The 26186-nt window shown below is 47.3% G+C and overlaps 1 long non-coding RNA gene and 4 other non-coding genes across 7 annotated transcripts in view; 1 reads left to right on the top strand and 4 right to left on the bottom strand.

Annotated features, from left to right (window-relative positions):
* LOC122240841 overlaps positions 1 to 16427 on the bottom strand; it is a 162386-nt gene extending 145959 nt beyond the window's left edge. For all 3 annotated transcript variants that reach the window (XR_006220559.1, XR_006220558.1, XR_006220560.1), the window contains exons 1-2: positions 16251 to 16427; positions 9267 to 9396 (exon numbers count right to left, since the gene is read on the bottom strand). This is a non-coding gene — a long non-coding RNA (uncharacterized LOC122240841). The remainder of the gene's footprint in view (positions 1 to 9266; positions 9397 to 16250) is intronic.
* Positions 3351 to 3422, bottom strand: TRNAH-GUG. The gene has a single exon. It is a non-coding gene; the product is annotated as a tRNA-His (tRNA).
* On the top strand, positions 3954 to 4027 carry TRNAN-GUU. Its single transcript has one exon. It is a non-coding gene; the product is annotated as a tRNA-Asn (tRNA).
* Positions 8649 to 8721, bottom strand: TRNAV-CAC. Its single transcript has one exon. It is a non-coding gene; the product is annotated as a tRNA-Val (tRNA).
* TRNAN-GUU lies at positions 15750 to 15823 on the bottom strand. Its single transcript has one exon. It is a non-coding gene; the product is annotated as a tRNA-Asn (tRNA).
* Positions 16428 to 26186: the final 9759 nt, after the last annotated feature.

The raw sequence follows: 26186 nt of genomic DNA, 5'->3' as shown, positions 1-26186 counted from the left end.
TCCCCGCTTGGTTCGCTCAGGGTCACCGCCTTCCCCCTCCACCCCCAACCCTCGCCCCTTCTTCTCAAACCACTACTCCCCAAAGAGTTCAAGCGACTTCCTCCCACCTCCCCGCTCTCCCACCCCTTGCCCGCTAACCGCCCCCCACCACCCACCCCTTACAGCTCGTCGGTTCTCTCAGCAGCGGCTCCACACCCACCGACCCGCCAGCCCCTGCGCTGCCGCCTCTGCAGTCCAGGTCCGCAGCAACTCCCCCTACCCTCGCTCGCTCTCCTCGTGCCTCACAGTGGGCATCGCATGTACCCCAACAGGTTTTCGGAGCCGGCATCGAAGGGAAAAAGGAAAACGTGCCCAGGGCCTGGTGTATAGAGTCTACGGGGGCGTTAAATGCAACAGCCCTTGTAGAAACGGATTTGACTGTGATGTCATCGTTTTGACATCCTGGTGTTGATGCTCACTCCTACCCCGGCTTACGGCCGCGACAACAGTTTTCCATTTTGTGCGCACTTGACATGCTGCCTTTGTTGGGTCGCTTAACATCACCTCGCTAGACCGCTTAGTCTGCGAATGGGACAGACTTCCAGGAGGACCCGTTCCCCTCCCACCGCTCCCCTCCCCTGCCTCTCAGGCCCGGAGGGTATCGCGTCCAGGCACCTCTCCCAAACGCCAAGTAAGCCTTTATTGCGCGGACTGAGCTGAGAGGCTCGGCCCACCAGCCGGGTGTCCAGGGGTCCACAGCAACACCGCGACGTGCTTGGCCTCCAGAACTCGGTCGGATCTGCGTCCCTGGGGCGGCCCCACAGGAATCTGAACCTCTGCACGACAGTGTGAACCCAAGCCAGATGCTTAGTCGCCCTCTGAGGCACACTCCTGGGGGCGGCTGACTTGGAGCCCAGCAAGCACAGTGTGCCGTGTAGAGCGGCCTGGCGTCCTTTCCCCGGAGCGCTGAAGGTGAAGGAAGAGTCGGTGCGGTGCGCAGCGCAGATGACGGCCAGCACAGCTCCGGAGATGAAAGGAAGATTGGGGCACCAAAAAAACCGAAAAAACCAAAACCCAACAACCAACCTACAAAACCAAAAGCCACAAAAAAAAAAAAAAAATGCCCCGCTTCCCTGACGGGTAATCGAACCCGGGCCGCGGCGGGTGAAAGCGCCGAATCCTAGCCACTAGACCACCAGGGAAACCGACGGAGGCCGTTCTTCTCCTTGCTTCCCACCAGAGTGACACTTTCCCCCTGAGCTCTGGAAGGCCTCGGGCTTTCTGGGAGCTCATCCATCCTCCCAGCAGTCCTTCCCTAAGGACCTTCCCTCCCCGCTCTCTCCAAAGCAAGAGCCCGCAGGAGACGCCGAGGGCTGGCAGGTCCACAAGTGGCCGGGTCCGGGCCGCACCCCAGAGCTGCCCGGGAGTCTCGCCTTCGCGAGGCGGACGCGTGCGGATGCGAGGTCGCCGCGAGGAGGCGCGAGGGGCGGACCCCGCCCGGCGTGAGACCCCGCGGTCCTCAACATCCCCCAAAGGACTCCGAGGGACGCAGCGACGGAGGCGGCGCGCGGACCGAGACGGCTTTCAAGGAAGACCCGGCGGCCCTGAACGACTGGATTCCGGGTCCCGCCCCGCCCTACAGCCTGCTGCCCCTGCAGCGTGCCCACCGGACATTTGGCCTGTTCAGCGGCCCCGCAGACAACTGGAGATTCCTTCTCCCCGGAGGGTGGGGTACATCAGAGGATCTTTGACCACCGGGGGGTAACCGCTACGTCTGGGGGGGGGGGGGAGGGAATCCTGTGTCCACACACGAAGGTGAGCGGGATGAAGTGACGGCATGTCTGGACCTGCGTGTTGGTTACATGAGTTGTTACACGTCTCAAGTGTATTGCGCTGTGTGAAAAAAGAACAAAAACGGGTGGTTGTGTGGGTGGTGTGGCTTACGCTACCGGACTTGAAGACTTACTCTGAGCCCCTATAGTACCGTGCAATGTGCCAGTGGCATACGGGAGACCACACACAGACAAATGGACCCACAGCTGACCTGCCGTGACATTCGTTTTCAAGAAGAGCAGTTCAACGGAGAAAGGTCAAATAGGTTCAATATGGGGGGGGGGGGGAGGAGGTGGAGAGTGAGGAAACAGCTTTATTTTCCACCTGCACAGTTACACACAAATGTTAAATGGAGGTGCCCTCATAAAACATAAAAGGTAAAGGTATAAATCACTTTTTGAGGACACTTTGTGACTAGGTGGTAGGCAAAGATTTAGTTATAACAAGACCCAGGAGGAATAATGCGTTCTAAAAAGAAAAGGACATGATAACCTAGACTTCATCAACATTAACCATATCTTCTCATCCAAAGACCCAGGAAGACGATGAAAACAGCAAGCGACAGACAGGGAGAACGTGTTCACAAAACCCATCTGACAAAACAAGCAGCAAGCAAGCAAGCAAGCAAGAGAAGGGAGAAAGCATACAAACCCCCTAACCTGTCATTATAATGTGTGAGGAGCTCCCCCAAACTGCTAATTAAAGAAAAAATCAAACAACTCAAGTGTTTTAGATGGGTAAAAGACATGAAACAGATCTCGGGAAAAGAAGATACACAAGGCCGACGTAGCACGTAAAAGAATGCTCAATATTTTCAGCCCTCAGAGAAATGGATACCAAAGTCACATTGAGATAGCACTACTCCCAGCAGCACGGCAACATGATAAAGAGAGGGACACCCCCACTCTTGACAAAGATGTGGCACGACCACAAACTCCAGGTGGTATCCCGATGAATACCTTTTGGCGTGGAAAGCGGCTGCCCGAAGGCATTTAAAAGCCTTGCGAGCGCACCGCAAGTAACGGAGGGAGCTCACCGTGAGGACGGTTAAGGAGGATCATAGAGAGCCAAGAATGGAAAAAGTCCGCGGAGGCAGAGATTGATTCGCAGGGGCCAAGGTTCAAGCCGACAAACAGGTCTATGGAGGAGGTGTCACCTAGGTGATGGAACCTTTTGTGTGGTCTTTCAGACCCCTTAGATTTTGAGGGCCACAGAGACGCCGTTTGGCAGCAACTAGAGCCCACCATATGAGGCTCCTTGCTGGACAGGTAGAGGGCATCGAGGACTGTGCCATTTTGGAGCGGCGCTGGAGATGAGCCCTTTAGTTGATTTGACTTGAGGTCAGAGTCCAACGGAACGGAGAAGGTCGCCAGGTTAGTGCTGTGGCGAGTTTTCCTTCCCTTCCCTTCGGGTGAAGACGTGGTGGCGCGGGGTGGCCAGCGGAAAGCGCGGGGCCTTCTCTGTCCCCCAGGTAAGGGGCGCAGCCGGGGCAGGTTGAAACCCAAAGTAAAAAGAGGAACGGCGAGTGCTCCAGATACTGCCGTGACTCGGATTCGAACCGAGGTTGCTGCGGCCACAACGCAGAGTACTAACCACTATACGATCACGGCGCGCCACCAGCCCGATGACAAGTCCGGCCGGCGCTCGAGCACTTTTGCCGCAAAGTCATTCCAGTTTCCGCGCTGCTTTGTTCCCGGAGCACTGCGGGCCGCGCTTGGATTCTCCTTCCCTTCTTCTCCATTCTGACACGCGAGGAAGAAAAACCATCAAAAACCATTCTCCTTGTCCCAGGATTGGGCTGGTGGCTCTGCACAGGCGCCCTAGGAAGTCTCGTGGTCCGCGTCCACGCCTCCCCCGCTTCTCTTTTCCCGCTTCTCTCTCGGCGTTTGCCCCTTTGGACCACGTCCCACCCCGCGGGCTCTCCAGCTTCCCCCACAGCGACCGCAGCCGAGGGGAGCCCCAGCGGCCCCGCCGAAGGCCGGGTGAAGGCGGAACAAACGGGAAGAGCCGTCCGGGGAGCCCAGCGGCGTTCAGCTTCCCTCAGGCGCCGCTGGCCTCAGACAGAAGGCGGGTGGCTCCTCCTAGCGTTGAGGGCCTGCGTGCTCTCTATCGGGCTGTGGGCGGGGCCTCCTCTCCCGAAGGTCTCTGTGGCGCAACCGGTTAGCGCGTTCGGCTGTTAACCGAAAGGTTGGTGGTTCGAGCCCACCCAGGGACGCGGTAGTTCTTTTCTAGAACGTAGAAAGCGTTTGGCACTCGCGCACAGCCAGAGGACCTAAGGTCCTCACGGATGAGAGCAGGAGAGCTCTGGAGGAGAACCGGTCGCTGGGAATCCGGAGGTCCTCGAAAGAGTAGAACCCTCTGAATGCTTTCCAACAATGCAGTTTCTTCCACCCTTTGTTTGTGCTAGTATTTATTTAGCCCCTTCCTTAGATTCTTTACATTAAGTTGGTTCTAGAATTTTATGGTTACAAACACTGCTTTAGTCCTCATTCTTGTACACATCTTTGGTCACTTGTACCAACATTTCTACAGGGTAGAGTCCTAGAAGAGCAATTGCTCTAATAACATAGCGTTTACATGGTTTTTGTATGATCCGACTTCTCCGCCCCGTGGGCTTATCGGCTATCACTCTTTCTTTTGTTATTTCAGCTACTGCTTTGGGCTTCATAACATATACATCTGTAACTTGCCAGCTTCCCTCCAAGTGATCCCATGCCTCTTCCCCTTACTCCCCTGCCCACCTTTAGGCTGCAGCTGTCACGCGTTTCACTTTGCATGTTAGAAAGCCCAAAACCCATCGTTATCACTTTGGTTTCATCTGCTCCATGTTTTTTCAGAGATTTAAAGAATAATTTAAAAACCATATGTGTGTGGGCGTACATATATGTATATATACGTATACATGTGTGCGTATGTATGTATATATATGTATGTGTGTGTATATGTAATATATTAATATATATATTTTTATATATATATAAGTTTTTCCCCATGCGGTTACCATTCTGTTGTCCTTTATCCATTTGGCTACATGCAGATTCCCATCTGGTATCAGTGTCCTTCCTGGAGGATTTAACATTTCTTGTGGTGTGGGTCTGCTGGTGATGTAGTCTTTCAGCATTTGTATGTCTTCCAATGTCATTCACCTTCATTTCTGAAAGCCTTTTTTGGAGGGGAGGCATAGAATTCCACCTTGACTTTGATGCTGCTCCATTGCCTTCTCACTTGCACCGCTTCCGGGGAGAAAACTGACATCACGTTTACTTTTGTGTTCTGTACGTACCATGTCTTTTTCCTCTGGGTGCTTCTGCACAGTTGTTTTTGTTTTTGTTTTCTCTTTCCATGGATTTGCACAATACAATTATGATGTGACTAGATACGGTTTTCTTCCTGTCTCTTGTGCTCATTCGTCGTGTTCATTCGGCTCCTTGGATCGGTGGGTTTACAATCATTATAATGATTGGAAATCCTTCTGTTGCTGTCTCCTCAAAAATTGCTTCTTTACCCCCAGTCCCAGTCTTTTCAGGAACTCTGATCACTCATATCTTTTAAAGTTGCCCTACCATTCCCTGACAGCGCTTTACTTCCTGGAGCAGACGCTGCATGTGTTTTTCACCCTCACCAATATCTCCTCAAGGTCCCCACACCTCCTCTGAACCTGTTGCCCACAGCTACTCTATATGATGTCTAAATATGTGCAGCAGCATTATATTAAAAGTGTTTTGTTTTTTCTCTCTTAATTAGAAAAGTTCTAGGCTAAGATGATACATTAATTAACTCAGTTTAATATCATTGGAAGAACGTAAAGATAACAGTAGGTCTTAAAATTGCAAATTGACTCGACACATAATGGAGAAATGCATGTGGAATATAAAAATATAAAATACCTAAAAACTTTTACCCCAAAATATTGTAAGAATAATTAAGTCACTATGAGTTCCAGACTTCTAAGACTTACTCTCCATTTACAAATCTTATATGATCTCTTTAATGTACTGAAACACATAATTTCATATTGTATAAACTCCTTAAATACTATTGGAATTGAAGTGCGCTTATTGGGCCAGTAAAACCAATATAGGAAATTTAGGTGGCTAAGTGTCACCAGGAATTTGAAGAGAAAATAAATCCAAGACCTGTATAAACTAGAATATATCTACCAATATTTTCTATATTATTAGAAAACCTGGAAGACAACATAAAACAGTTTTTAGGCCACAACTATTAAACCAGTCAGATGCACACAAAAAGTCCTCTTTAGAAATATGACATGATATAAACATGTTCTATGCCATTATATGTAAATTATCAAAATCCTTTAAAGTGTTTAAACGTATTCGAGATTACATATTCCTTACTATCCACTTGATGTTTTCCCCTTGTGCCTGAGTGCACGGAGAGCAATTTATCTACATCTAAACAGGGTTTTTTGTTTGTTTGTTTTCCCGGGTTACAGATTCAGCAAGAAAGAGCAATTTATCTACATCTAAACAGGGTTTTTTGTTTGTCTGTTTTCCCGGGTTACAGATTCAGCAAGAAAGGAAGTAGGAGGGGTGCCTGGCTGGCTCAATCCGTAGAGCATGGGACTCTTGATCTTTAAAAAAAAGAAAGAAAGGAAAGAGAAGGAAGGAAGGGCGGAGGCAGAGAAAGAAAAGAGTGAGGGGGACAAAACCCCATCAATAGCGTCCTTGCACGCCCCCCTTGGGTCCTGGAAATAGAAGGGCTACCCCTTCTACCCCACTTGGGGAAGGGGCTCAACTGAATACACACCACAAATCAGGTTGCCTGTGTCTGCTTGGACTCAGAGTGGAGCCAGGACAAGCTCAAGGACAGGACGAGATAAGACCAAGCACCATTATCACAGGGCAGCCACCTACCTGACAGTGCCAAGGCAGACAATCCTGGAAAGCTCTTGAAAACTTCCCCTTCCCCTTGAAGATTTTCCCACCCGCTCCCCCTCATCCTCCCACCACGGGGAAAGGATTCTTCACCTTCTGTTGGGCCAGGACCCTTGAAGATCCCTGCAGGGCAGGAGAGCCTGGAGGGCAGGAGGATCCAGGGGGCAGCAGCTGCACTTCCCTGAAGGGTCTCTCCCCGGGTGGGGTGTTCTAGAGCTCAGGCTCACCCTAGATCTACTGCCCACCAAAGCCACCAGGAGGAGTCCGGAGGGCAGCCGGTGCTGGGGCACGACAACCTGGACGTGTTCCTACAAGCACAGGGCACGCCTGGCCTGCCCTATCCAGGAGAGCCGAAGAACCGCCTGCCTGCCTGAAGCTTCTCTACAGCCTGAAGGGAACAGGTGTCTGCTTCCTGAAGGAACAGGAGGGCTCTCCTCCAGAGGACAAAGCCCTCTCCTGGCCCTGGAGGAAAGGTCCTGCAGAGGCTGGTTTTGCGGGACACTGCCCAAGGCAAAGGAGCAACCGCAGACCAAACAATCATCTGGAGATGACTGCACAAGTCCTGTCTGTACATGTGGAGCGAGAATGAGAAAGCAAATGTGGGGAAATGTTAACTGGTGCACCTGGGTGAGGGATATAGGATGTGACCATTCTGGCAACTGTTTTGGTATGTTTCAAAGTTTGTTTGTTTGTTTGTTTGTTTGTAAGGAGTGACAAAGTCAAGTCCCAGGTTCTCTTTAGAGGAAAACGCTTGAAGTGAGACCTTGGGTTTCTGAGGTGAATAGAGGGGAGCCGCTGGCCTGGCTTCTCATCCCAGCTCTTCTCTCCCAGCCTGGCCATTACAAGGACCCGGACTCCTGACCTCCCGTATTTTAGGGGCTCAGTGCACAGCCACTTCTGCAAGTGTCCCTGGGTGCACACCAGACTTTGGGGGATGAAAAGGCAAATCCTAAGTATGGAGACAGCGCCACAAAGTCTCCTGGATTGGAATCGAACCTGAGCAGTAGCGGTGAAAAATCCAAATCCCATCCCACCGATCCGATCCCGGGGAATCCACCCACACAGGATCCCTGCTTCGGCCCCTGCAGATGAAAACCCTGAAAGTCAAGGTGACATTTCCCAGGCGGACAGAGCACAAGCGGAGGCGATTCCCAGCGGCGCGGGTCTGAATGCAGCCGCACAAGGCTCCCAGCCCTTGCCCTGCTGCTCACCACCTCTTCCAGCCTCAGCGACCCCTTGGGCCCTGACCACAAGGTGACTGGCCTGTGCCACACTCTAGTCCAGCTGGAGCCGTGTGTGTTGCAGAGCCAAGGCCGTGCTCTCTTTCTGATCCTACTTTCCTGATGGGTAAGGTGAGGACTCGGCTCTCAGCGGGGGGGGGGGGGGGGGGGGGGAGGGGCGGAGTCCCTCTACTTGGCGACTTCCGAAGTAGCTCCAGAGCTGTCCTGATGACGGCACGGGGACGGGCTCCTTTGGTGTCCCCATGGGCTCATTAGGTGGAGCCTGAAACTCCTCACCTACTGTCTTTGGCCCGGGTCCCAGGTGCAGCTGGTTTGTGTTCTTTGCCTTAGTCAGGCAAATAAATACACCTGTTGCGCAAGTGTGCCGCCCAGGGAAGAACGTGCTGCTTTTCAGAGCCACGGTCGCTGTGAGCCCGTCGGGCAGACGGAGGCGCCAGATGAGCAGGTCAGCGGATGCGTGGAAGTAAAGGTAACCTGCAGTGGGCCTCGTCCTGCGTGCCCTTGTTGGAGTGACTAATTGGGTGTGGCCCGCTCTCCAAGGTGACTGGGAGCAGACACACAGAGGCCAGGCCTGGTGGTCGAGTGCTGAGAAGGCTTTCAGGTGGCGGTGGGACTCCGGCCGTGGTTCTTTTTGCGTTTTAAAGGACAATAGATGGGGGGTGGGGGTGGGGGTGGGGGGGTAGTGGTAAAAGGAAGCTGTTTCCGCCCGGTTTCGAACCGGGGACCTTTCGCGTGTGAGGCGAACGTGATAACCACTACACTACGGAAACGGGGCAGGCAGCCGGGCCTCTGGCTCTAACCCCCAAAAGTGGCATTTCGGCCACAACTATCGGGCCCGCCGACTTCGCCTGAACCGCCCAAGGCCCTGGAAACAGCCGCGCCCCAGAAGCGGCCCGGGCAAAGGACCCCGTGCCGCCCCGCCCCGGAGGACGGAACCCTGGCGCCCTCAGCAGCCTGGCCTCGGGAACCGCACCGAAGGCAGGGTGTCCGCCTCCAGGACGAGGGGCCCCGGGGCAGACGTCGGGTGCGCGCTCTTCCTCCGCCAGCCCGTTGGCTCTGCGCTGCCCCGCAGCCCTCCCGGCAGAGCGGAGTCTCTTTCGTGTCCTCTGGGCGAAGGGGCGGGGGGGGGGGGGGTCCCTCGGGCTCCTGCCTACGCTGCTTTAAAGCCACTGACAGGAGGCCCGCGGCCAACAAGCTCCAGTGAAATCTAGGTCACGGACCAGAGGGATGAAAAGGAAGAGCCAGAAACCGAGTTGAGTGGCACCGAGCGGAAGAGTGGCAGAGCCACGACTGGGGAGGGAAGGTCTCTTCCTACCTGGCGTTTTGAGTGATTCTTGGGTGGGCTGCCTTGGAGTCTCCCGAATAGGCTGGTGGTGAGACTCGGTGTGACCACAGCCACCTTCAGGGGGGCCTTCAGCATTGGGAACAAAGTGAAGACGAAAAGCCTAGAAAAATAGGTATTTTTAAAGCTGTTTCCTCTCTCCCTCCCGCATTGGAGTGTGTACGGTATTACTGCGTGATCTTGATTGCACTGTAATTTAGCACAACGACTTTCCTAATATTTGGCAGTTTCTCATACAGTGAAAAACCTGACCTGCCCCGTTACCTAGGAATATTGCTATTCACTCCCCCAGAAAAATGAATGCCAACATCCAAAGAGGCCTCTACACCAACGTTCGTGCCACATCATTCATACCAGGCAAAACCGGATACAACCCAAATGCCCATCAACAGAGGTGATACACAAACCCTTGTATATGTTTAGAATGGATTAAGTACTCTGTAGTAAAAACATCCAAACTATGGTTTAGGCGGTAACACGGATAAGCCCCTCGCATAGTTATATGTAGCTATCTGATACTCCTGGGTGATTCCATTTCCAGGAAGTATTAGCAGAGAAGAGTGGTTCCCCCTTTGAAATAATTTGCCGGGAAACTTCCCGGGTTGATGGCTATGTTGCATATATTAGTCTGGCTGTTAGTACAAGCATTTACACGTTTATCACATTATTGCACTGTATACTTGGGATATCTTAACTCCACTTACCCTCCTCATTTTTGAGTTATTGGCATTAATTTTATTTCAAAATACATTTTATCTATTTTATTTATTTTTGACAGAGACAGTGACAGTGCGTGAGCAGGGGAGGGGCAGAGAGAGACGGAAACACAGAATCCGAAGCAGGCTCCAGGCTCTGAGGTGTCAGCACAGAGCCCAACGCGGGGCTCAAACTCGTGAACTATGACATGATGACCAGAGCCAAAGTGGGACGCTTGACCAACTGAGCCACCCAGGCGCCCCTCAACATACATTTTAAAAACATAGGCATTCTTACCATTGCTCAGAGAGTCCTATTTATTTGACTTAGCCACGTATTTTACCTATTCATTGCCCTTCCTTCCTTCCTTCCTTCCTTCCTTCCTTCCTTCCTTCCTTCCTTCCTTTTGCACAGTTCCCCTGTGACCTGTGCAGTTACTTCTGCCTGAAGAGTTACCTTTTGCACTTTGCATTTCTTTTTCGTTAGCTTATGTGGAAAGGTCTTCACTTCATTGAGGTCTTCTTTTTCATGTTTTTGCTGAGATTTCAGCTCCCAATCTTTGGACGATGTCATAGGAGTGTCCCCTCCTCCCCACACCCCAATCTGGGTGCTGCTGTGATTGTTTTCAGCTGCCCTTGGTTGTTCAGCAGTTTAGGGGTGTGACCTTCTTGTCCTTACCTGGCTTGCAGTGCACCGAACTTCTTGCACACGTGGTTGGAGAGACCATCATGATTTTTCTTTGATTCTCCATGATATAGTTTCTGCCCCACTTTCTGGTCCTCCAACCCCTGAGACTTTAATTACACACGTGTTAGGACTTCATGACATGGCTCATTATCTTTGTTACGCTCTTAATATTTCTTCCTTTTGGCTCTGTATGCTTCAGTCTGGAGAGTTTCTTTCCACTTACAAATTTCGAGGTTAATACTCTCTCTACCATTGAGTCCAAGCTGCAGTTAAACTGACCTGCTGACTTTTTTAAAATGCCAACTATTACATATATTTAATTTTCATGAGATTTTAAAACTAGATTCTATTTCTCTGATGCAATATTTTATCTTGTCATCTATTTTCTGAACAGCTGAATCATATACCACTTCATCTTTTTTTTTTAACTTTTAAGTAATATATTTTTTCAAGTTTCAATTTATTTATGTTGAGAGAGAGAGAGCGAGACAGAACAAGCTCGGGGCAGAGGAAGAGGAAGAGGGAGAGAATCCCAAGCAGGTTCTGCCCCATAGATCTCACCAACCTTAAGATCATGACCTGAGCCTGAGCCAAAATCAAGGCAGATGCTTAACCGATCGAGCTACGCAAGTGCCCCTGATTTTTAAGTAATTTAAAGAAATTTTATTCAAGTGACCTGTACACCCAACGTGGGGCTCAAACTCACAACCCAGAGAGATCAAGAGTCACGTGCTCTACCCACTGAGCCAGCCAGGCTCTCCTAAAACCTACCGCTTTGAGTTCTTATCTGAGAACTCAAGATCTCAAGAGGCAATTTCTACGGTTTGCCTTCTTTCTCTTGCTTCTCTTCCTTTACAATCCTAGAATATTGTGATTGAATGATGAACCCGTGGTGTGAAGGACAGCCAGGCTGGAGATGTTGTTTCTCTGAAGATCTTTCACCTTCTCCCCCAGCAGGCAGCAGAGGGGCGCATCACCTCTAATCCTTGACGAAGCTGATTTGCAGCTGGTTCGCCCTCAGGGAAAGCCTCAATCTACAGCTAGTTTGCTCACACTGCTGTGCTGCAGACGTCCAGGGCTCCTACCTGCGACCTTGGTATGTTTCCTTGGGCCCCTCCTCTTCCATGAATCCTGAGCTTCAGTTTTTATCCCCTAAGCACCACGGTAGTGCTGCAAATTCCACTCTCTTTCAGCCACACTCTGCTGGCCTTCCAAGCCCCTTTGATGCACATAGCTTAATTTGCAAATGTATTGTGGGGAACTTCTGTACCAAGCACCCAGCTCACTTAACCCATTCCAGGATCTTGGCTGCTCAAGTCTGAATCCTTGGACAGTTCCATATGCCCTTCCTCTCCCCCCCCCCCACCACCCCCCGGCCCCCCAACTTCTCTGTCCAGACCTATGAGATCACTTAACATGTTGTTTTCTCTGACTCTTAGTAGCTTCCCTCTCTCCAGTTTCTCAGTCTCCGGTTCCTGCCAAGAACTGGCAAATGCCCTGAGGGGATAACGCAGAAAATTAGTCTCATTCCATTGAGTTTCTCTTCTCTCTCATCTCTCCCCTTGAGCTGAAGGACTGGTGGGTCCTATCTGCATTGATAGTTCTCCAAATCTTCAAGCAGAATTCCTTCCATTCAAACTTCATTCATTTCTTTTCAGGGCGAATGCTGTTCTGCTACAAATACTCCATCATCACTGAAAGGTGAAATCTACAATTTCCAGATAAATCACATTTTCTTCCTCCTTTTTTTCTTAAAATAAGGTGGGGGGGGGGGTCACTGGTGCATAGCTGAAGTTTTCTTTTAGTACCCCCCGGGTAAGTCTGACTGGATATCAAAAGCTCTTGCTAGAAGCACGGGCAAAAGATTGTCTACCTGGAGCTGAACACTCATCACGCCTGTCCAAGGTCCGAGAATTTGATCAAGTTGGATCCAGTTCCCTGCTGCACTGTCCTGTCAGTTAACTCACCATGGAAATTATCAAGCGACCAGTTTTCCAGGTGCTGGTCACTGATACAGAGGCGGAGAGCCCAAGTGAACCATTTAACACTCCTCATTTATTCTGGGGAATGCTGAAAGTCAGCAGTGGTGCAGTTAGAAGTGAAAACGGAAGCCTTAGTTACAATGATACTGGCAGTTTTCTCCGAGCGAGCGTCACCGTGTGAGCAGCACGCAGTTCCTCGGTGCTATACCGAGCATAACCTATCTAGTCCCCATAACAACCCCGAGACGGTGTAGGTTATCAGCACCCCTGCTTGCAGGTGAGGACACTCAGGCACTGAAAGGCTGGTCTGACTTTCCAAGGGGCCCAGCCCTGTGACGGGGAGGGCCAGCACTCAGGGCCAGGCAGTTTGCCTCCAGAGCCCTCGCGTTTGGCCAGCCTGCCAGCGCGCACTGAGAAGCCTTCACCAAGATTTGCCGTCCCCTCCTGGCTCAGCCTCCCTGATGTTGAAAAGAAAGAAAAGGTTAAAAGTAAGGCCTACTTAACACTGGCAACTAATGGACGGAATGAAGAAGAGAAAGAACAAAACGATTTAGTCCTCCCCAGAAACAGATTCCATGGCTCCCGGGATGATGCAATCACATCTCCCAACGGAAGTATTTACTAAATCTTGACTCTTGTTAATGGTCTGAACAAGAAAGTTCCCTAGAGAGGCTTCCCAAAACAAACAAAAACAAAAGAAAACAAATCCCGTCAAGTGTGCCTTTTATGTTCAAAGTGTGGAGCAGACAGCTGAGCCCTCCCACCTACTTAATGCCTCAGGGCAAGAGGGAGTGCACCTGCAGTGACAAGGGGGACAGAGGAGATCGCATAAAAATGAGACAAAAATCATGCGTCTCAAAGCTCATTAAAGAACACAGCACTTTCATAGCTGGCCACAGCCATGTACCTTTATCACCGATTACCAAAGAGTTTCCATACTTTGATTTACAGCTTCTACTTAGTAAATTTCTTTTTAAAGTCAATTGTATATCAGCGTCGTAACGGAAACACCACTAGGAATAGCCACAGGCAGGATGTAATTAGAACATAAAAGGAGATAGTAATGTTGTGACAGTCAATGAGGGAGGTGATGAGCGGAGCCCAGGAGCCTCCCTCCACAAGCCTTCCCTTGAGGCATGGGCACAGGCAGCCTTCAGAGGAGCCCAGAGCCACGCTGGGGCTGGGTGATCAGTGCAGGAAAACCCTGGCCAACCAGGACGTGGAATGGTTCTTCGTTACCAGCCAAGGGAAAACCCGACAGTCCCCCTCTCGATGATCACAGCTCAGGGGAAGCGGCGACATCAGTACACACACAGGAGCTGCTGGTGCTAGGGACGGACGAGGTGGACTAAAATGAATCTAATGCTGAGCGAGATTTCAGGGCCTTGAAAGAAAAAAGTCTTATGTGTAAGGGGTTCAGGAAGATTGCAGTGTGGGCAAGGTAATGAAGAACGGCACATTGATAGGTTGGGAAATAAACTGGACTGTGATTTGGTACTGCTCCCGTGGAAGGCAAGTTTGCAGGACTTCCCCAAAGTAGCAGCATATGAACACTATACTACAGTCATTGCACTTCCCGTTCTGTACGCTGTAGAAATACCTGCACAAGTGGCCAAAAATATGTGTACAGGAATTCGTAATCATAAAACCATAAAACCAACTTAATTTCAAAAGCAATATGGAAGAGGTTAAATAAGTATCACACATACTGTGGAAGAAATGCCTCTGTCAAACAAACGCAGAGGACAATGATGATGAGGATCCACTGATCACAACATTATTGATAGAGCAATGCCCAAATCCAGGCACTCCCTGGGGACGGGACACCATGCTTGGCCTCCTACTCCCCATGAAAAAGAACTGAGGCACATCAACACCAAAGGCTGGCGAAGATGGGGGAACAACAGGAGCTCTCACTTACTGCTTGGTGAGAACGCAAAATGGTACAGCCACCGTGGAAGGCAGTCTGGCAATTTCTCACAAAACCAAAAATGTTCTTAATACAGCAGCCAGCGTTCGGGCTCCCTGTTAGCCAGAGAAGTTGAAGTTATGCCCACACAGAAACCCGCACACGGATGCCTACGGCAGCTGTACTCACAATTGCCAAAACTTAGAAGCAACCAAGATGTCCCTTACAGGTGGAGGGATAAAGGAACTGTGACACACACACACACACACACACACACACACAATGAAGTAGTATTTCAGCACTAAAAGGAAATGAGCTGCCAATCCACCAAAGGACATGGAGGAATCTTAAGTGCGTATTAGTAAGTGAAACAAGCCGATCTGAAAAGGCTACATACTGTGTGATTCCAACTACACGACCTTCTGGAAAAGGCAAAACTATGGAAACAGGAAAAGGATTCGTGGTTGCCAGAAAGGGGGCGCAGAGGATGTTTGGGCTAGTGAAACTACTTTGTGTGATACTTATAACGGTGGACACATTTCCGGATACGTTTGTCCAAACCCACCCTGCAAGAGTGAACCCTAATGTAAACTATGGACTTTGGACAGATTCCTGAGTTGGCACAAAGGCACAAAGGCACTGCAGTGGGGGGTGTTGACAACCAGGCAGGCTATTTGTGTGGGGGTGGAGGGCAGGAAGGGTGTGGGCAATCTCTGTCCCTTCCCCTCAGCTTTGCTGTGAACCTAAAATGCTCTAAAAAATGAACAATTAGCATTTTTAAAAAAAAAAAATGTCAGCCCCGGGACCAATTTTCCCAAGGCAAGCAGTTTGAACAATGAAGGCAATCATGTTTAGAAATTAAAAAAAGAAAAAAGATGGGAGTCACAAAAAGTTTCACTTACTCATCCAATCTTTCAGGGCGGACTACAAAGTTTTACCACACTAGGTAGAACCCGGGTTCTTCTATCTGTTTGAGAAGTTGGCGTTGTAGAGGTATAAAGCTGATAGGCCAGCAGATACCGTCAGAGAATGAGGTTGGGACGTGGGGGTGGCTCTGAACGGTTAGGTGCTGTGAGGTGGCTAGGGCCCAGAATCCAGTAATGTGTACTTTATGTGAGGAAATGTGCAGGTGCTAACTAAAGAGCAGGAAACACGCGGAATTGAGCCAAAAGTGAACCAGCCCGTCCCTGGGTGGGCTCGAACCACCAACCTTTCGGTTAACAGCCGAACGCGCTAACCGATTGCGCCACAGAGACACAGCGCTCCACCCTTCCCCTGCCTCCTTAGGTAGTAAGTACCTGCTAACCTCGGGGACGTGCCGCACTCTAGACAAGGAAACAAGTTCCAATGCCTCGGAAAACCGGAGAGGAGTTGACAAAGCGTGTTCATCGCGTGAAAACCGTGAGTGAGAGATTCTGAAGACAAAAGGGCAGTCCAGCGGCCCCACTCTGCCTTGCTCCCCACCCGCCTGAAATGCTAGCTAGCGTCCCCGGGGCCGAGGCGAGTGGGGCCCGAGGGAAGCTGCACGTCCCGGTGGGCTCGCCTGGTGACGCTTCCGCCTTCTCTGCCTTCATCAGACCACCCTTCATCGGCACTCGTCCCCTAACCCAGGACGAATGTGAGGCCTGGAGGAAGTAGGAAGGGCATAATTGGTCAGAAGGAGAGCCCACCATTCGGAGATACCTTCGAGGCTGGTGCGGTGCTTCCACTTCCTTCGGGTTCCTCTGCCCGGCAGGGAGGTTCCACGACGGCAGGGGTCGGGTCGATGGTCGTTCTAATGTCCCCACGCCGAGAACAGGGTCAGACAGTCACCAGGACGCTCTCCTGGGACTTGTAAATTACTTGGTCGTCTTTAGCTTTTAGGCCCTTGAGGAACTGAAGAACCCCGAGAATGGAAATAGTGAAAAGCTTTTCAAAGCGGAAATTTGTTTTTCAAACTTACCCATCCAGTTAATTGAGCAGCATCCGCAGCGGCAGCAACGGGAAAGACGAACCGCGCGCCACCCGCCGGCTCGAGCTTCCGGCGCTCAGCTCGGCTCCGCTGCGTACGTGCTCAGTGCGGTGGGTGGGGGTCGGCGTGGGCCGGGGGCCCACAGCAGGTGGAGGGAAAAGGGAGCCGCAAAGAGGAGGCAGGGAAGCTGCGGAGGCGCGTACTGGGTCAACAAGACCTCCTCGGCGGCCTGGCAGCCGTAAGGGGCCAGATCCCGGAGAGATGAGAATGGGTCTTGTATCGTAGTTGAAGGAGAAGGAAGGGAAAAGAACGGGAAAGAACGAAAAGGGTGTTAGACTAGTAGTTCGGGGGGGGGGGGGGGAAGGCAGCAAGATATCATGAAGGCCTTTAGGACCGCTTAAAGCACGGCATTTGCAAGCCGGCTCATAGCTCTTTAGTGCTCTGCGTTGTACCTGTAGCAGCCTCGGTTCCAGTCCCGCTCAAAGCAGGGTCTCCTGAGGTGGTGACGAGTGCTAGATTTAAACCTGCGTGAGCTGCCCCATTTGCCTGCGGCACGAGAGCACGGTTTCCCGCGATTCCAGAGCTCTGCGCTGAGAAAAAGGGAAACTCCGCCGTGCATGCTGAAGTCTCGGTCGTCTTGAGATGCTTGACTGCCCTACGTCTGGAAGGAGGTGAGGGAGGTGCCGCCTTGTATTTGGTGTCTTTGCAAAAATGAAACGATGAGGCTTTTCTGGTTGAGAAGTTTCAAGCGCCACTGGGTCCTTTTTAGACGAGCTAAGAAACGAGATGAAATGAGAGTTCGAACTCCAACGGATACTTTAAATAAAACCTAACAAATAAAATAACATCTTCACTTGATAACATTTTTTTTTCGAACAGTGAATGATTGAACATAGAGTTCACAAATGTTAAGTGCGCCTCCCAGTGAGTTTTGCTAAATGTAACTGGTATCTAGCCGAAATTACGAAAAACTTACATCAGTCCCGAAAGTTAGGCCTCTTTTCCTGTTGTTAAAAAAAAGAATCTGAAAGGTGGAATGAAATGGGGTCACTTGCATGAAAGGGTTTTAAAATGGAGCCAGGAAGCCATTAAGGAGATGGGCTTTGTGCAGGCACGTCTCCACCGGGTAGAACTGGGAACTTTTGAATTGTGCCAAACACCAAATATTACAAGGACTGAGCCGCAAAACCTGTAACTTGCTACAGTCAGAGACTTTGCTTAGTGATAGCCTTAGCAATCAATTACACTCAGTCCAGATTCGCTTTCTGCCATTAACACCAATCGAAAGTTCTCGTTAAACAACTATTTGGGTTGCTCTTCAAATCTGTGTATGCTGAACTGCGATTCTTTGATCCCAAATAAATGGTCTTGCTTAATTATTGCCTTGTGACAATTTTAGGCCGACAGCCTGTTGTCAGAAGCAGGACCTGAGGTGATTTCAGCACGGCAGGACCGGTGTCTCCTGGAATTGGGTGCGGTCTCTACAGGAGACTAGTGCTCACCGCTCCTAGCTTGTATACATATGGACAGCCTTCTGCTCGCACCGTGAGTCCTCTTAGGTACCGACCTCCCCCCCTCCTTTTGGTTGAGGTCGTTGCCTTTCTCTGGGATCAGGCGGGTGAGTGCCCAGAGAGAGAGGAGATGCCCATCATGCCACTGGAGGGAGGGGTTTCACTATTGATGAGTAGTACTCTTTTGTTTCATAGGATGTGTGTGTGTGTGGGGGGGGGGGGGGATTGTGATTGCTGGTGTTGTTTTAGGACAAGTGTTGTTTAAATTAAAATTGCAATAGCCATTCTGGGGAACCTCTGTTTTAGTTAAGTCCACCTTAAGGGGCACCCTTAAAAAAGAGGATTCCAAACCTCTCTGAGACAGTGGAATGCATTCTTTGATTAGTATGCAAAGGACAAAATAAGTCCAAAACAGCTCTAAAAGGATCCTGATAGCATGCAAATAATAATAATAATAATAAGAAGAAGAAGAAGAAGAAGAAGAATTTTTTAATAAAAGATTGCTCATCCATGCAAATAATAATAATAATAATAATATATTTTTAATAAAAGACTGGCCATCTGAGCAGGTAACCTTAAAATTATGGAAACATAATTTGGATTCATGCAAATAATAATAATGATAATAATAATACATTTTTAATAAAAGATTGGTCATCTGAGCAAGTAACCTTAAGTTAGTCCATCTGCTGGAAACATAATTTGGATCCAGCCATTCTTTTTTTTTAATGTTTATGTATTTTTGAGAGCGAGAGACAGAGCAGGAACAAGGGGGGGCGGAGGGGCAGAGAGAGAGGGAGACACAGCATCTGAAGCAGGCTCCAAGCTCTGAGCTGTCACCTTAGAGCCCAACATGGGGCTTGAACTCACAAACCATGAGATCATGACCAGAGCCAAAATCAGAGGCTTAGCTGACTGAGCCACCCAGGCACCCCTGGGTCCAGCTATTCTTTTGGGTTTCCTACCTGAGACATGGCTAAAGTTTAAAAAAAAAAAGAAAGAAAGAAAGAAGGAAAGAAAGCTGTAAGAGCTGTGTGTGTGTGTGTGTGTGTGTGTGTGTGTGTGTGTGTGTATGCATGTTATAGATATGGTATTTTACTGTCTTGGGATGATATTGCCAAAATTAATTTGTAAAAGAATTCTACTTAATTGGCTTGAGGAATATCAAGTACTTATATCTATTAAGTATTCCTAAAGTTCGCAGAAATAGAATAAAAAGTAACCCAAGTTCATATAGTCTAGGATAATCTTTGATAAATAAAAACTAATTCAAGTTTGTTGGTTTAATAAAAACAAGAATATCTTTAGAGTTATCAACATTAAATAGAATGCAGATAAACTGCCTTTTCTACCTGAGTTTACTAATCAAATAAGCTCATGTTATCTCTATGTTACAAAATTCATCAACAAAAGAAATAACTTAAAATGATGATTAGCTGTTTAATGTCTTATCCAAGTATAATTGTTAAAAACAAGTAATTTAGGGGTGCCGGGGTGGCTCAGTCGGTTAACGTTTGGACTCTTGGTTCCAGTTCAGTCAGGCTCTGTACTGACAGCCTGACAGCATGGAGACTGCTTTGGATTCTTTCCCTCTCTCTCTGAACTTCCCCTGCTCTCGCCACGCACCCCCCCCCCGCCCCGCAAAAGAAATAAATAAAAACTTAAAAATTTTTAAATAAACGTTTTAGTTTAAATAAATAGAAGATCAAAGTTTATACTATGATAAACTAAATAATGGACACTCATTGAATATCTAAATTATTTCCAAAATAGATAAACATTAAATGCTAAGCTCAGTTTATCTACTTTTGGCATTTCCATTTTTACCAAAAAATTATTATGAGAAAGAGTATGTCTCTAAAAATTTTGAAATGTATTTATAAGCTTGCTAATATACAACAGGATGCTAATTTATGATAGACAGTTCACAATTGCCTGCTTCCTAATAGTCACTGAAAAGCAAAAATTACAAATGGTTAAAGAGGGGGCGCCTGGGTGGCTCAGTTGGTTGAGCATCCCACTTTGACTCAGGTCATGATCTCACAGTTGGTGAGTTTGAGCCCCGCCTTGGGCTCTGTGCTGACAGCTCAGAGCCTGGAATCTGCTTAGAATTCTGTGCCTCCCTCTGTCTCTGACCCTCCCCAGCTCCCTCTCCCTCCCTCCCTCCCTCCCTCCCTCCCTCCCTCCCTCCTCTCTCTCTCTCTCTCTCTCTCTCTCTCTCTCTCTCTCAAAAATAAATAAATAAATACTAAAAAATTAAAAAAAAAACAAATGATTAAAAATTAGATTGGAAAGGGAGTTAAAATACAAATGAACCATTGAGAAAACTTAGAATACTAAGCATATGTTAACTCTGCATAATAAACTGCATGCGTGGATGCTGAGAGAATGCAGACAAGCCAGCAGGTGCGCCTTCGGAAGAGAAGAATCAGTGAACTTCCATAAGATCTTTCTCCTACTGTGGAAGGATTTATTGTAACTTCGGGTTTTTCAACCTGTGGTCACAGACCATCAATGAATTATGACGAACGCTTATTTAAGTAGAAGATACAAATGTTATCCATATCTGTTTATACAGATGAATGGACGATACATATTTTATTATAGATGTATTTATTATCTATATATAAATTAAAAATAAAATTTTCATTAAAAAAAGTAAAAATTAGAGTACCTACATGGCATATACTGAAAATAGGCAATAGTTGTCCATTTATTAAACTCATACTTGAGTTAGTTATATGGTTTTATGTGTGTAAGTATGTGCTGAGACATACTACACAGTATATTTCTTGCTGTGAAATGATCCAACATGTTTGAGAGCCACTGCTTATATACCACAGTAAATTGAGCAACAAAGGGTCTGTGTGGCCAGCTGAAATGCCAGTACAAGAACAATCATCCTTTCTGTCCTCTGCACACACAGCGGTGACTCCTCAAGGCCAGGCTGCAATCACTCTTTGATGGGCTCATCCTTTGTTGCCTTGTCTTTTAAGATTCATAGCCAGGTGGCAAGCTTTGTTGAAAAAACTTCCCCATGTTTTTTTGCTTTTTTAATGTTTATTTATTCTTGAGACAGAGACAGGGGGTGAACAGGGGAGGGGCAGAGAGAGAGGGAGACACAGAATCCGAAACAGGCTCCAGGCTCTGAGCTGTCAGCACAAGAGCCCCATGCGGGGCTCAAACCCATGAACTGTGAGATCATGACCTGAGCCGAGGTCAGATGCCCAACCGACTGAGCCACCCAGGTGCCCCAAAAACTTCCCCATGTTTTGTAACTACTTGCAAGGCTGGGATTCTGGTGATGGCTTCTTTGATATTTATACCATCTGCCCTCAGTTTAGAACTTGTCCCATCTTTTAAATCTTTATTCTGCCTACTCAACCTAGAGCAACCCTCTTCAGCAATATGGAATCCTATTGGCCCTGCCTGTTCTGTCATTCCCAGTCTAGCAGAACAATGTCAGGATGAACATATAAAATTAACGGATCTAGGAGTGCCTGGGTGGCTCAGTCAGTTAAGTGGTTGACCTCGGCTCAGGTCATGATCTTATGCTTATGAGTTTGAGCCCCGTGTCGGGCTCTGTGCTGACAGCTTGGAGCCTGGAGCCTGCTTCAGATTCTGTGTCTCCCTCTGTCTCTGCCTCTCCCCTGCTCATGCTCTGTCTCTCAAAAATAAATACATGTTAAAAAAATTTTTTTAAATTAATGGATCTCATATTGTAATTTACTTATATCAAACCAAATATTAATATTTTTTCCTCTGTTAAAACGACAAAGTTTTCCTGTACTATCGTTCTGCACCTGAGAGGAGGTTAAAAAAGGAAAGCAAAGATTTTGTGTTTTATCAAAATAATTTTCAGTGCTTTATCAGGTCTCTTATGGGGTTTGCTCAGCTATGTAATGTCCTGGTATTTGCCTTTAAAATCGTTCATTGTCGTTGTGGTCCAATACATAATTAACTATTGATTCATGTTCTGTGATCCTATACAGTCAGGTGTCTAAGACTTTTTGATATTTTTGACAAACTTGCATCTACCTTGGCCATTATTAAGGTTCCTGGACATTCAAAATTAGACTCAGGAGGGGGTGCCTAGGTGGCTCAGTTGGTTAAGCATCGGACTCTTGATTTCAGCTCAAGTCAGGATCTCAGGGTCCAGTGAGATTGAGCCCCATCCCTTGGTGTCTGGTTCCGCAGAGCCTGCTTGGGATTCTCTGTCTCCTTCTCTCTCTGCCTCTCCCTGACTCACGCTCACTTTCCCATACAGACATAACATACATACATACATACATACATACATACATACATACATACATATGTACAAATTAGATTCAGGAGGAGCTAAAGACAAATTTTTGGCTGGTAGAGCACCAAGGACCATTGCCTTAAAATCTATCAAAACCAAGGCCCTCATAGGTAACATAAATGATCTCCCGAAAGGAAATCTAAAACTCCTTTTTAAGGATGTTCAATCCAGGGTATCCCACAAAGAAAAAACCTTAGAGCTGCCAGTGGTTGTAGTTTCAGTCCACTGACTGATTTATGGTATGGCCCAAATAGGAATCCTGTCTGGTCACAGTCCACGGAAAGATCCCTGATGGAAATGACTCCTCAGGGGCACCTGGGTGGCTTAGTCGGGCTCATCTGACTCTTGATTTAGGCTCAGGTCATGACCTCACAGTTCCTGAGTTTGAACCCTGAATGAGTTCCCTGCTGACAGTTCGGATCCTGCTTGAGGGATTCTCTCTCTCTCAAAATAAATAAATAAACCTAAGGGGGCGGGGGGAGGGGGTGGGGAAGAAGTGACTCATCAGCTGACCCACCGGGCAGTTGATAAACTTACAAATCTCATGAAACAATATGGGAGGGGAAATATTTTTAGGGCCCCCAAGAGGCACGATTGACTGGTACTGTGTTGTTGTTTTTTTAAACCAATAACTTGTTATTTTCTTTATAACACTTTTTGTAATCATCTGGTTAGGGAAGCTCCCTTATGTGTTTTTCTATGAAGTAATATGACAGCATTTGTAACCTGTGTCCTTATACTCCTTCTCGTGAACCTCTTTGCATGAAATAAAGAATTCCACAAATGGGCTTATATTTGGCATTTTAACTTAACATCCTTCAGATTCTTTGGGGAATTAATCATGAAGGAGTGTTGGATTGAGGTATTTGGGCTGGTGTTTGTCCTAATAAGTATTCTAATGCTTTTTGCTATATTGCACACAGTAAGACTCCTTCGTTGGTGGTAAAACCCTATAATATGGAAGAACTCGCTGATTTCGTAGGTTATTTGCCATATGGACTGAATGTCTTCCTTCTTGCCTGAAACTCATATACTAGGCCAAAATATCTAATTGTCTTTATCTAAGTTCTTTTTACAGGGGCCTCTGCTGTTACGAATACATTTTAGCCCCTGGGTTAACATATTATTTTTTCTCGTGACCCTCATTGCTGATGGTCAAGTCTTACCATATCTCTTTGGCCTTCGCTTGCAAAAAACATCTGATTCTACTTACCTGACTATTGATTTGTGCCAGAACAAACCATACTCCTGAGGTACCTGAGTTAATAGCTTGGCCTCTATCCCTAGAGGGATGGAAAAATATTGCTGATAAAGATGTAGTATTCTCTGTTGGAGTCCTTGAAAATACTCAATAACTTTCTTTTCTTTGGCTAATTAACTTCCTTGCCCCCAACTGCTCCCTCCCCCCCCCCCCTCTAAAAACCTTCCATTTGGTACAACTCCTTGGGACATCTCTCTTCTGGCTACATGGGACGCTGCCTGATTCATGAATGGCTTAATAAAGCCCATTAAATCTTCAAATTTACTTGGTTGAATTTTGTTTTTTAACACAGTTAATCCTCACCCTACCTTCACTGAAGCAATCACTATTCTGATTTCTATCTCCATAGATTAATTTTGCCTCCTTTTGAAATTCCCGTAAATGAATATACTTTTTGTGTTTGGCTTTTTTTCCCACGCAACATAATATTTTTGAGATGTATCCACTTTGTTGTGTGTATCAGTAGATCATTTCGGTATTATCGGTGAGTGTTATTCCAATGTGTTGATCACTATAGTTGATGGACAATTGGGCTATTTTCAGTTTTGCATAATGTGAATAAGGCTGCCATGAATATTCTTGCAGGAATCTTTTTGTGCACTTGTACGTTCATTTTGTGTGGGTATAAACCTAGGAATAGAATTGCTAGGCCATAAGGTATTTGTATATTTAACTTTATTAGAAGCTATCCGTTTTCGGGGCGCCTGGGTGAGTCAGTCGGTTGGGCCTCTGACTTGGACTCAGGTCATGATCTCACGGGTTCCTAGGTTCGAGCCCCGTGTCGGGCTCTGTGCTGACAGCTGGAGCCTGCTTGCAGCTCTGGGTCTCCCTCTGTCCCTCCCCCTCTCGTGCTCTGTCTCTCTGTTTCTCAAAAATAAACAACCGTTAAAAAAAAAAAAAAAGAAGAAGAAGAAGAAGAAGAAGAAGAAGAAGAAGCAGCAGAAGCAGCTATCAGTTTTCCAGAATGGTTGTACTACTTTACTCTTTCACCAGCAACAAGAGATAAAGTTGCTACACATTTTTGTCAGCATGAATGTTCTTTGTCTCTTAAATTTTAGCCATTCTGAGAGGTATGTAATGGTATATCACAGTATTTTAAATTTGTGTTTCTAATGAGTAATGGTGTTGAGAATTCTTTCTTATGTCTTTTGGTCATAAAGAAATCTTTTGTGAAGAGATTTCAAGTGTTTTATCTACTTTTAATTGGCTTGACTTTTTTTTTTCCTTTACTTTTTACATAAACTTTTTATGTTAGAGTAGATTTAGATTTATAAAAAGTTGAGATTATAGTATAGAAAGTTCCCATATACCTTGCATTCAGTTTCCCCTATAATTATCATCTTACATTAGAATGGTTCATTTGTCATAATTGAATGAATACATTATGGGTTTTTTTTAATGTTTATTTATTTTTGAGAAAGACAGAGACAGAATGCAAGTGGGTTAGGGGCAGAGAGAGAGGGCGACACAGAATCTGAAGCAGGCTCCAGGCTCTGAGCTGTCAGCACCAGAGCGTGACGTGGGGCTCGAACTCACGAGCTGTGAGATCATGACCTGAGCTGAAGTCGGACGCTCAACCGACTGAGCCACCTAGGCCAGGCGCCCCAATATTAGTGTTAACTAAAGTTCATGTTTTATTCAGATTTCCTTGGTTTTTACATAATGACCTTTTCCCTTTGTTTTGTTTTTTGTTTGTTTGTTTGTTTTTTGTTTTTTTACAAAACAGTTTTAAAATGTTTATTCATTTGGTGAGAGAGTGAGAGAATGCATGCACAGGAGCAGGGGAGGGGCAGAGAGAGGGAGAGAGAGAATCCCAAACAGGCTCCCTGGCAGCGTGGGGCTCCATCCCACGAACTGTGAGATCATGACCTGAGCCGAAATCAAGAGTCAGACCCTTAACCGACTGAGCCACCCAGGTGCCCCTTAATTTATTTTCCAATGAGAATCAACTGTTTTCCCAGTATAAGACCAATTTTGTCATGACATATTTTTAAGAATATATTTTGATTCAGGGACCCCCATAATGACGTATTCCTGTTCCAGGATTCCACCCAGAATATCCCAGTGCCTTCAGTTTATGTCTCCTCATGCTCCTCTTGACTAGCAATTTCTCAGACTTCTCTTGTTACTGATGACCTTGAAAATCCTTAGGAGTACAGGTCACATACTTTGTAGAATGTCTCTCAACTGGGATTTGTCTGATGTTTTTCTCATGATCAAACTGGGGTTAGGGGTTTGGGGAGGTAAAGTACCATTCTTATCACTTTGTATAATGGGTATTGTTAAAAAGAAAACCACAGGCCCAAAATGGCATCGTTGAGGTTAAGGCCCCAAGTCAGTAAACCAAAACTGAATACCTAACCTACCTACCGTTTTAACTCCCCAGAAACATAACCTTTAACCAGTCAGCATGGAATTTCTTGGTCACTACTAGGAACTTTACTGATAGACCCCTTCCTCTCACCTTAGGAGGGCAACCTTGCCTAAATAATACATTCCTTGCTAATAAGTTCCTTCTTTCCTTCCTCCCTCCTTTCTTCCTTCTTCCTTCCTCCCTCCCTCCCTCCCTCCCTCCTTTCCTTCCTTCCTT

This window comes from Panthera tigris, chromosome C1, assembly GCF_018350195.1.
Source record: "Panthera tigris isolate Pti1 chromosome C1, P.tigris_Pti1_mat1.1, whole genome shotgun sequence".
Lineage (NCBI taxonomy): Eukaryota > Metazoa > Chordata > Mammalia > Carnivora > Felidae > Panthera > Panthera tigris.
The sequence above is the reverse complement of the archived record's forward strand: the minus strand, read 5'-3'. Positions and strand labels throughout refer to the sequence as shown.